The sequence below is a fragment of the Pelophylax lessonae genome, assembly GCF_965119305.1.
Source record: "Pelophylax lessonae genome assembly, chromosome: 10".
In the NCBI taxonomy this organism is placed as follows: domain Eukaryota; kingdom Metazoa; phylum Chordata; class Amphibia; order Anura; family Ranidae; genus Pelophylax; species Pelophylax lessonae.
In genome coordinates this window covers 165,796,712-165,809,585 of record NC_138777.1, presented here as the reverse complement: position 1 = coordinate 165,809,585, position 12,874 = coordinate 165,796,712, and positions in this window count along the sequence as shown.

The following is a 12,874-nucleotide window of genomic DNA, read 5'->3' as shown; positions in this document are numbered from 1 at the left end:
CGAAAGGGAAGGGAACTTTAGTAAAGTATAAGATAATTTACGTGTGTCCTGTTCTTGGCATATCCTGCATAGTATTACAGTTTTGTATTTGATAAACTAAAGCTGCCGTGTGTATCTCTATGACATTTCGATTTCCACTCCTGACTCTGGAGCTTTCATGCATGACTGAATTAGGGGACCTTCCAACAACTTCAGGGACTCCTCCCAGGCTTGAAGAGACAGTCATTTCTCCTACAGAAGCAAAACCTTTGTCTCTGCCATGTTTACCACTAAGCCTAAGTACTCTAAGCAGTGTGTTGGAACCAAGACCGACTTCTGAAGATTTAGAACTAGAGTTGGGTGAACAGTTCGAGCCGAGCAAACATTCAGCCCGAACATTGTCTGTTCGCCCAACACCCGAATTTGCAGGGCGCGCAGCGTGATGTTCATCTGCCGAGTGCCCCACAAATGCACTGCATGCTGCACAGTGCATTCTAGGGCCCTAATTGGATGAAGCAATGCTCCTGCCCAATCAGGGCACAGAGCACAGTCAGAGCCATGATTGGACAAAGTCATGATGACTTTGTCCTTTCATGGCTCAGTAGTCATAGTCCAACCCCACAGGAACCTTTTGCAGTGTTGGAGTGGAGCAAGGCTCTGTTTGCTACTAGCGAGTTAGTGTGTTATTGTGACTCTGAGTGTCAGTGTAGTGTTAGTGTAGTCTGAGTATAGTGTAGTGTGTCAGTGCAGTTAGTGAAGTGTAGGTTTACTGTAGTGCAGTGTGTAACACAGCATTATAAAGCTTTTGTTTTTGGCTGTTGCATTTTTTTTTGTCCCATGCCCCCCCCCCCCTTTTTTTTTAACCACATCAGCTCCGGAAGGTTTTACCCCCTTAATGACCAGGCCATTTTTTTGCGATTCGGCACTGCGTTACTTTAACGAAAAATTGCCTGGTCGTATGACACTGTACAAATACAATTGATGTCCTTTTTTCCCCCACAAATAGAGCTTTCTTTTGGTGGTATTTGATCACCTTTGCGGTTTTTAGATTTTGCGCTACAAGCAAAAAGAGAACAACAATTTTGTAAAAAGAACACAATATTTTTTACTTTCTGCTATAAAACATTCCCAATAAAATAAAATAATAAAAAAAAAATCAAATTTTTTTATCAGTTTACGCCAATTTGTATTCTGCTACATATTTTTGGTTAAAAAAAAAACACTAAAAAGCGTATTTTAATTGGTTTGTGCAAAAGTTATAGCGTTTACAAACTACGGGATAGATTTTTGGACTTTTTTATTTCGTTTTTATTAGTAATGGCGGGACTGCGACATTGTAGAGGACAAATTGAACCCCTGATATTTTTGACACTTTTTGGGGACCAGTGACACTAATAAGTGCAAAATAATATGCACTGTTACTGTATAAATGACACTGGCAGGGAAGGGGTTAACACTGGGGGTGATCAAAGGGGTTATTGTATGCCTAACTGTGCTTACTGACTGTGGGGGAAGGGCTCTGTGACAGGCACAGAGAGATTGGGGTTTCAGCTTAGCTGAAACTCCTGAACGCTCTCTGCCTTTGTGTCAGAAGACCCGTCTGCTTTGTTTACATGAGCAGATGGGTCTTCTGTCAGTTTCTCTGACGATCGCAGAAGGCCGGCAGCGATCGCCGCTGCTCCTCCCGCTGTGTCTCTTTACAGCGAAAGCGCGGCTCCGGCGGCACACAATCATGTAGATATACGTGATTATGCTCAGCTAAGCCGCCCTACCACAGTATATCTGCGTGGGGCAGTCAGTAAGTGGTTAAATTGTCAGCCGCAGTTTTTCTGACTGCGAGGTGGTTGTTCCCCCCTTTTTAACTTTTTGTTTTTTTTTTTAAATAAGTTTTTACATTTCTGTCAGTGGCAGTCCCCAATTTAAAGTGCACCAAACACCACTATTTACTGAATAAAGTGCATTTCCCAGTATCAGATTTGGGTAATAAGCCCCCCATCATGTCTGGGAGGCCAACAAGGAAATGCAGAAGTCCCCATGCTACTATGAGGGGACGAGCAGCATTTCCACAGGCAAAGGTGGATGTGGTCCGCCTTTAGGGATTTTTTACTCCAGCCCCCCTCTCCCCATCAGGGTATCACTACCCTGGATTTGTAAAGCACCCTGCCAGCAAATTCACCTGGTACATTGTATCAAGGATATAAATGCCAGCAGGATCCGGTGCTGACTGGAATTACAGGCTGTCCCTGTGGGGTCTGAGTATAGTCTGCTAGCTGTAGAGATCATTCTGGGTAAACACCACCTCTGCCCCATTGGAGGTGTTATCAACAGCCCAAGATATATGGGAATCAAAACGTACAAGAATTTGAGAGACACAGTTAGGCACATCCTTCATCTCAGGACACTAGCTTAAATCTGAGGTCGATGTCCAATAGGAAGAAACGCGTCAGAGAGGAGGCATTACCGTTACGAACGACTGCTCGGGGTCCGCGATGCAGCCGGGTACGAGCGTAACTGTAGGAATTCCGGAACAAAAAGTTACCAAGCTGATTTGAAATGCAAAACTGTAAGTGCAATACTGCTTTTTAATAAATGGTTATAGAAGGTATCACACTATTGCGACTTTATTTCTTACACCCCATGCTCGGAGGTTACTGGCCCATTGGTCATATACCCATCCAGCTACAGGTCAAGAGTGAAGGAGCCATTAGTGGATATGAGTGAAACCAAAGCGCTTTCCATCTGCTGTTTGAAAAGGCACTCCTGTGTAGACAGTATACGGAGGAGGTGGAAGGGGATTTAGCCCATCTATACGCACCTTTTATCTGCCATCCGGTAAGGGACTATTTTGGGTGGTTCACGTGGAGTTTGGCAGCACTTACGTTTGCAGTGGTCAACATATGTGTTAATTTGTGCACACCTTATTTTTCCGTTTGGTAAGGAGGAATTTCACCTGGTGGTGGGTGTTAATTACACTGAAGTTGAAGACATTTCTTTGCTGTTGAGCACCAATTTGATTTTTATCATTTATGGACACTTAAGATTTATGTTTTGTACTTTATGAACACACCATTTACCTGTTATCCATTTTTGCTTGTTCGCAATTTATGTTTGGATATTCTACATTGTTTTAGCGCACCCACTATATTTTATAAATCTGAGGCATAGCTAAGCTAGGAGAGGTTATGCCTGGGTGGGGATTCCTGCCTTTTTTTGGCTAGTGCCCACTCACCCAAACGTAGTATCTTAACTCAAGTATTTATATCAAGTGCCCTGTGATGTATGATTAGGAAAGAACAGTCTTAAGAATTAGCAATTCAACCTATTTCTGGAAGAAGCTTGTGCCACCATAGGAAATTGCTTCCTATGGTGACACACCGAGAACAGGAGGAGCCAGGAGCATTGGTGGTGGAAGAGGATTGGGGCTGTTCTGTGCAATTCCATTGCGCAGAACAGGTAAGTATGTCATGCGTTATTTTAAAACATGACTTTACAATCACTGGCTGCCAAAGGTCTAGTCTAAGACCTCAGCCACATGGGCATTATAGGTCAATAGTGTCATAAGTATCATCCCCTCTTTGTATGTGTGGAGGGGACGCTCCCACCAGCAGCTCATTGGCCCAGTAATACAGCCAACTTCTGCGTTCTGACTGAACCCAAGGTCGTCTCAGGTAAAAGGGACGTGAACTCATATGACACAATTGTCTTTTCTGCCTTTAACATTCTAATTCACAGTGCTTTTTTCCAAATTCTTTGCAGCTATTATGCACAGTTAGCCATGTAACTCAAATATGTTCCAAACATCAAGGCAACTAAAAGAAAAACTAAACTAAAAACTGTGTGTGTATAAATATACAGTGGGTAATATAAGTATTGAACATGTCACCCTTTTTCTAGGTAAATAGATTTCTAAGACCCCATTCAGACAGGGGCGACATGACTTGGTGAGGAGACCTGTGAAGTCGCGGTGCACAGCGTGCACCGCAACCTCGGCACGACTTGCACGGACTTCATATCATTGAAGTCAATGCATGTCGCCTCCAGGTCGCCCCCAAAGTAGTACAGGACCCTTTTTCTAAGACGGAGCGACTTGTGTCGCTCCTATTGGAACGGGTCCTGTACTATTCAATGGCGAGCAACCCACCGCGACTTGTCAGGCTAGTGTGAATGGGGTCTAAAGGTGCTATTAAATAAAGAAAAATATTCAGCGCTGGACTCTTGTACACACCACTAATAAATGGACCAGCAGCTAAGCACTCAAGGGCAATATCTCCAAAACACCTTCTGAATACATAATAGAAAAATAGTGCAGCAAATAACAGCGCATATCTGCAGAGTTTGCAAGCAGGCGTGCATCAGGTCCACCAAACCGGAAGAGTGAGAGGCGGCCGCGGGTCACGTGATGTCCCGCGGCCGCCTCTCACTCTTCCGGGTTGGTGGACCTGATGCACGCCTGCTTGCAGACTCTGCAGATATGCGCTGTTATTTTCTTCAAAAATGTGAGTTGTTTACTTATATGGATTAAAGAGTGCTTGATTGCATACAGAGAGCATTAGATCTTTCTTTCTTTTCTCCTACACGTATTGGTAACATTGTTTGAGGAGCCGACAGTGCATCGGAGGTGTAATAATTTACTACGCTTAAGGAAGAAAGTGTGAGGATGCTTTGATTTTGAGATGACATGCTGGTTGACCCTGTAGGGTCTCTTTGTTAAGGTTAGCGGCAGTGTGAACAGGTGGTGGGATTGCATGAGCACTCGTGGAGACAAGCACCTTATGGAATTGCCCTAGGACCACTTTACACTGGAGACTTTTATCTGTTTATATGGACACCTACTAACATTGGAACTCTGCATGATTATATGATTTGTTAATTTTACCACTAGGATTGCGCGGCACTATTTTTCTATTATCTAAAGGTGCTATTGACATGAAATTCTCATCACGTCAGTAACAACCCATGCAATCTATACATACAATCAGGAAAAAAAAAATAAGTTCAGAAATTAGTGTATGTGTAATAAAATAGAATTAAACAGGGAAACCAGAAGTATGTTCCCCACACTCATAGGAACTAAGCAAAATCACTTAGGTGGTAAAATGTCTAACTTTACAGAACAAGTCCAAATGAATGCAATTAAACTGCCACAAGCTATAGAGTAACCTGGATAAATGAGTGTTTTCAGACTAGATAGAGGTTTAAAAAATTACCCTTTTTATAGAGTAGACATTAGGAAGAAAAAGAAAACTACAAATACCATGAAAATAACTCTTTATGGTGCATCTTTGTTAAATTGGAATTACTTTTTTTTTTTATTTACCAAAATAATTTATAATATTAACATGCATTAGTGAATTGTGCACAGTTCTCTTTATCAGCAGCTGCACTGCTTGACAAATTCCACCTTTGTGGTGGAAAACAAACAGAAGTTACAAAGCCAGCCTTTACAAACATGTGCCATATATTAAAAGGCACACTGGTAGTAGTTTCACTGTAAAATAAATTCTGTATGATGCCTTCATTTTCTGTGAGCATTATATTGTACTGTATTTTAGGTTAAATATCAGGAATACCCTTCACCTAATCAGAAAAGGTAATTGCCTTACAGAACTCTGATACTTTCCAATTTAAATGCCCTGGCTTGCACTGTGCCAGGCAGCATTTTGTTTGAAAATTGTGCAGGGTGCCTGCACTGCGCATGTGCATTGCCCAGCCCCAAAAAAAGTAACAGGCCTCTGGAAGACAGGTGTTACAGATCCTTATACACAAGTTAATTTTTTGAGGAGGAAAGGACCTATACCTGAGCTTTTTTTTTTTTTTACATTTACACTTGGAAAAGTTTCTGCAATGCTAAGCACCAAAGGAGCCAGATATTGAAATTATGGAGAATATTTTGAAAAGGAAAGCACAAAACTAAAAGCCCTTCAGTCAGACTAGATTATTTTTGTACTAATGGGTTTCTATATTAACAGAAAATCCACTACTCGCTCATGACTTTTACTTGTAGAAATAAAGATAGGCCCCTCTCTGCAACTTCAGTATATTGCTAGTGGGAGATTTAATACTAGATACAAACTTCACAACCGTCTTCTAACAAAATTTAGCATTGCCGCATAACCATAATATATTGTGGCTCTCTGCTTTATTCCATCAACTATAAAAAAAAAAAAATCGACTTGCCATATTAAAATAATAAGTCCTGGCCTGACATGCAATTTCTATGGAATGAAATTCTTTTACATTCACACGCAAGCAAGACCATGGTCAACATGCTGCATCATTCAAGTTACCTTCCTAAATGGATGTTAAAAAACACACCTACGACTTCAAGTTTTGTGACTGGCTGTTATTTACCAGTGATTACCAATCACAAAACAGTAAGGAGGTAAGACCTCCTGTCAAATGCAGAATGTCAAGGAAACCTAAACTAATATGATGGAACTTTATTTAAAGAGAAAGACCGTGGCAAATATATCTTTTTAAGCTAAAATCCAGCCATACGCATATAATTGAAATGCTTATTTGATGCTCAGTTGAAATGTATATGAGAGACAGAATGAGTGATAGATTTGTGTGTTATCTGTCAAAGTATTTCTGCTTCTGTTCAGTCAGTCTTGTGATTCAGACATTCCTGCCAGAAGGTATAATCAAGTCGGTGTTGTCACTGCAGTTAAGATGTACAGATTGGTTATCAACCCGGACATTAAAAGAGAATGTCAGCTCTGTTCTCTGCATCAAATCCACATCCCTGAAGGTATACTAGTATAAGACAAAATGAACAGGTACATGACCCGCTAGTCCTAGAATCCAGTCCTGGTCATGCTTGTTAATGGGACTTTATAGGATTTGATACATACAGTAAAGAAGGCAAGCATATAAAAATATATATAAAATATTTTATTCACATAAACATATATAAAAACAGTTCATCCAGCAAAAGTACAATTGATTTGGTTGGAAAAATACATATGTGATTGGGTGTCCTAAAGCCTGCCCATTTTACGCATTTTGCAGTCTGGTCTGCCCAGTCACTGCTTCATCAGAAATAACAGGCAGTTGGTTCACCTTCATAAACATACTTCACAACCAACATCACGATAAGTTGGTCCAGTCGGGCGTATTGCCGGAGAAGCCAAACCCATGAACCCTAAACCGTCCACCATGGGGGGCCAAATGTGGAGACAGTGGCTCCTCTCAGCTCTCCACTATATTAGGTGGCACCACATCAATAGATGCTGATAATGAGGTGATTCCTCATTCCATCTTGAATGCCAGCTGTAGTGGTTCTTACCGCCAATTTAAGCAAGGTCCAGTCTGCATTATATGGGCCATCTCCGAGGGAGGGCACATTTGGCCCCCCATGGTGGACGGTTTAGGGTTCATGGGTTTGGCTGCACCGGCAAAACGCCCGACTGGACCAACTTATTGTGATGATGGTTGTGAAGTATGTTTATGAAGGTGAACCAACTCCCTTTTATTCCTGATGAAGCAGTGACTGGGCAGACCAGACTGCAAAACGCGTAGAATGGGCAGGCTTTAGGACACCCAATCACATATGTATTTTTCCAACCAAACCAATTAAACTTCGCTGGATGAACTATTTTTATATATGTTTATGTGAATAAAATATTTTATATATATTTTTATATGCTTGCCTTCTTTACTGTATGTATCAAATCCTATAAAGTCCCATTAACAAGCATGACCAGGACTGGATTCTAGGACCAGCGGGTCATGTAACTGTTCATTTTGTCTTATACTGGTTATCAACCTGGCTCCTAGCCTGTTCTTTGGATTTTATTAAATATGTAACTGACAAACAGTGTTTAATACTTTCCTGGAATCGAGCTTTAAACTATTCTTCAACCCTCATAAAAACCCAAGCATGCAATAATGTAGAACATTTTCTAGTGGAGTAATGAAAAAAAGTTAACATTAAATTTAAAGCAGCAAGGTAAATCTGTGTATTAGCAGTTTGATGCAAAAATGACCCTTATTTCTTTGAGGCTGGGTTCACACTGGGGCGGGTTTCCCTACATCCAATTCGCATGTCAGGAGTCTGTGACTGGTTCACACAGCTTTGGGACAACTGTGGAGCGGTTTGCAGGAACTTTGTGTGTGTCCTTCTGGTCCATTTCAGGTCCGAACTCAGCCAAAAATTCATGCCTGAAACGGTGATCGGGACACACTGGCCCTCCTTCTGCGAGCCGCACCACAATCCAGTGTGAACCCAGCCTCAAAAGGAGCACACCTTTACCCATATGGTAATTGTAATTTTAAAACCGAAGTTTCGTTATTTTAAAAAAAAAATCAGAACAAACTGCGGTTCTTACTTTCAAAAAACAATGTCCCTTGTGCTGGCGGCTGCTGTCTTAGTTGACATTCAAAGTCCTCTGCACATGCCTTATACCCCTGCTGCAGTAATCTCTTGGAAGCTGTGGCGTTTAATTCAGTCACTAAACCTGCCATAGGAGTTTGTCAATAGTGCCGCTTTATCTTGCCTTTTCCAACCCACTTCTCCATTTCCAGAAGTTGTACTATAGCTTCTATTAATACAAATCGCTCTACGGATGATGGAAGCAGACCTTTCATTCATCTGCTCATCCTCCGCTTTTCATTCATGGAAGCTTTAGTACAGCTTCTATGAATGAAGCAGAGATATGAAAAGGGCAGGCATAAAAAGCCCTATTGACGAGTGTCCATGACAAATTCAGTAAATGTATCAACTCCCCACAGCACCAGAAGGCCATCTTTTTCTTTTTTAAATCAACCTGGCAATTGGATTAAACCAAAGACCAAAACAAACTGGGCATGGCAGGCAGCTAAACGATAAACAGTAAACTATGGAGTACCATCAACTATTATGGTACGGTTATCAAAAGAAAATACTTTATTGGAAGTGTTTCCTTAGGTTCCAACTAAAAAAAAAAGGGTTCCAAACTCTGTTTTACCAGTTACAAAAGGGCTAAATGTATTAAATTTACCTAACAGCACTCCTTATACAGTGCCTTTAAAAAGAATTCAGACCCGTTGACATTTTACACATTTTGTCATGTTACAACCAAAAACAAATGTATTTTATTTGGATTTTATGTGATAGACAAAACACAAAGTGGCACATAACTGTAAAGTGGAAGGAAAACAACCGTTTTTCATCATTTTTTTTACAAATAAATACATGAAAAGTGTGGCGTGCATTTGTATTCATTCCCCTTTACCATGATACCCCTAATTAAAATCTAGTGAAACCAATTACTTTCAGAAGACACCTATTTAGTAAATAGGAGTCCACCTGTGTGTAACTTAATCTCAGTATAAAGAGCTGTTCTTTGAAGCCCTCAGAGGTTTGTTAGAGAACCTTAGTTAACAAACAGCATCATAAAGGCCAAGGAACACATCAGACGACAGGTCAGGGATAAAGTTGTGGAGAAGTTTAAAGCGGGGTTAGGTTATAAAAAAAAATACCCCAAGCTTTTAACATCTGACAGAACACTGTTCAATCCATCATTTGAAAATGGAAAGGGTATGGCCCAACTGCAAACCTTCAAAGACATGGCTGTCCACCTAAACAGACAGGCTGGGCAAAGCGAGCATTATTCAGAGAAGCAGCCCAGAGGAACATATTAACTCTGGAGGAATTGCAGAGATCCACAGCTCAGGTGGGAAAATCTGTCCACAGGACAACTATTAGTCATGCACTCCACAAATCTTGCTTGCCTTTATGAAAGAGTGGCAAGAAGAAAGCCAATGCTGAAAGAAAGCCATAAGAAGTCCCGTTTGCAGTTTGCAAGAAGCCATGTGGGGTACACAGCAAACATGCGGAAGGTGCTCTGGTCAGATGAGACAAAAATTTAACTTTTTGGCTTAAAAACAACATTATGTGTGGCGGAAAATGAACACTGCATATCACCCTGAACAAACCATCCCCACCATGAAACATAGAGGTGGTAGCATCATGTTGTTGGGATGCTTTTCTTGCTGGGAAGATAGATGGAGCCAAATACAAGGCAATCTTAGAAGAAAACCTGTTAAGAGTATGCAAAAGACTTGAGACTGGGGCGGAGGTTCACCTTCCAGCAGGACACAACCCTAAACTTACAGCCAGAGCTACAATGGAATGGTTTAGATCAAAGCTTAATTATGTGTTAGAATAGCCCAGTCAAAGTCCAGACCTAAATATAATTGAGAATCTGTGGCAAGACTGGGAGGGCTGAATACAAATGCACGCCACACTTTTCAGATATTTGTAAAACATTTCGAAAACCATATATTTGCTTTCAACTTCACAATTATGTGCCACTTTGTGTTGCCCGATCACATAAAATCCCAATAAAATACATTTATGTTTTTGGTTTAACATGACAAAATGTGGAAAATTTAAAGGGGTATGAAAACTTGTTCAAGGCACTGTAAGTAGACTGTCTTCTAAGTTAAGTTCAATATTTTACTGAAACTGCATATATAAAAGAAGTGCTAAAAAGGTATACATTCTGCAAAAAGTTTGAAATAGATATACATTTGCAGGCTTCCTTCACAATAGAAAGACTGCAAACCTAATAAAGTAGCCACTTTTTGTTTGATGTGTGGTAGATCCTAAAGGGATCCTAAAGGGTCAGTCCACTTAAAACAAACATTTTAGTCTTCTTGATGTCAAAGAGGAAACATCTCACAGGTTTCTTATATCTCTTAAGGAATATTTTGAAGAGATTTCTGCACAGTCCTGAATCTGCATGCCAGCTGGATTTTTACTTTATAGAGAATGTAAAAGGAGGTACTTGATTGCACAAACTTGTAAGGGAACACCCAAAACTCCCTAAATGACAAGACCAACGTTGGTTATTCTGGCTATTGGGGTTATTCTGTTAGAATATGCAAAAACAGATGAAGTCAGGGGTTGAAACAGCCTATAAAGCACCATTTAAATCTAAAATAATGGGATTTTTTTTTTTTTATATCAAGAGAAAAATAATGAGATTTTTGACTAACTGTAAAATCCATTTCTCAGATGTTCATTGACTGACACAGCTCCTGATCTTCATAACCATTGGGTAATACTGCCCCCTACAGGAGTAGGACACTAGGCAGAAAAAGAATCTGGCTACGCCCATGGACAGTCCCAGGGGAGGTATACTTCCTCTTCCTGCTATAGGTACTCAATTTAGTTACAAGCAGTGTAGAAAGAATTACAACTCAATGAACATCAGAGAAATGGATTTTATGGCAAGTCAAAAATCCCATTCTCTCTTTCGTTCATTAACGGACACAGCTCCTGATCTTCATAACAATTGAGACGTCCCAAAGCAGTGTTAAACATGAGGGGTAGAACAGCAAAAAAATTCCCAAGGCTAAACAGTAGCCAACAAGGCAAAAGGAGCTCAACCAAAACAACTGGAGCCCACCTGAAAAAAACAATACACCCTCAAAGAGGATCAAGTCCTCTAAACTGCAGCCTGCAAAACCTTGCGGCTCAAAGAAGCATGTGCAGATGCCAACACATCCACTTTATAAAACTTTCTGAAAGTGTGCACTGTCAACAAGGTGGCCGCCTTGCAAACTGTCTGCTTCTGTGATGCCTGAAGGCCCAGGAGACACTAAGCCCCGAGTAAAGTGTGCCTTAACAGGGAAAGGAGGAACCTAACTCTTGATGGAATAGGCCTGAATCATCGTCTGTCTGATCCATGGGGAATGGTCGCAGAGGAAGCGGACAACCCTTTCAGAGGCCCATCCATGAGCACAAATAGTGAGTCTAACTTCCTGAAAAACTCTGTAGCTGCAAGGTACACCCAAATTGCCCAGACCACATCCAGGGCACGCAAAGTAATTTCACTTGTCTTGTACCAGGGAAGTCCATGGATCCAGAAACACGGGTACAGGGGAGGGTGCACCTTCATGCTGAAGGAGCCTTGTCCGCAGGTCTGGAGTAGCAAGCTCTTGGCTTGCCAGACCAGGTTTGTTTGGATCCTCCAGAAGAGGCCCTGAAAAGCTTCTAGCCCTTGTCAGTCGACCCTGAGGAACGAAAAAACTTTACATGAGCCGAGGAGGGGGGCCCATGTCTACGACAAGGTTCCCTGGTCTTAGTAGCCTGTGGAAGAAAAGTACTCTCCCCCCCCCCCTTTAATGATGTCATCCAGGGTAGCTTTAAACAGGCGATCTCTTTGAAAGGTTAAATCAGTCAAGGCCTTTATAGAAGTCTGGTCCGCAGACCAGAATTTGAGCCAAATAACATGCCAAAGGATCACTGCCGAAACGGAGAGCTGAGCCACTAGGAAAGCCACATCCAAAGAGACATCACAGATAAACTGCAGCCCCTGGACCAGCTGGTCCGCCAGCTCAGCAAAGGCAGGGGGCAGTTGTTCTCCCCCCAGGACACGGCCTAAAGTTTAGACCACTTGGTCAGAGTTTGCGACACCAGGGCAATGGTGAAAACTGGCCTCGGTGCTGAGCCAGCCAGAGTGTATACATTGCGGGCCACACCCTCCGCCTTCCTGTCAGCCGAATCCTTAAAGGCTGGGGACTCTCAGCCCGGAATCATGGTTGCCTTGTTCAATCTGCAAACCAGAGGGTCCACCACCAGTGGAACAGTCCACTTCTTAATAAGGGACTCCTCATAGGGGGTAACCCCTATAAAATCGCTTAGGGACCCCAAGGAGATGCTTTGGTCATCCCCACTCTTCAGCGACAATTTTGACAAAACAGGAAAGGAAACACCTTTGCTGCTCTGGGTGGCTTGTGTGTGCCAAAGGGAACCTGCGCATCCGTCACAGCTGTGTCCTCCATCTTCAAGGTCTCATGCACAGATACAAATCTGTGTGTCCACCAGCGCCTGAGCCACGTCCATTGCGGACTAATCAGATTTAGGATCTGATGAGACAGATGAGGCAGGGGAATGCGGGAGGTG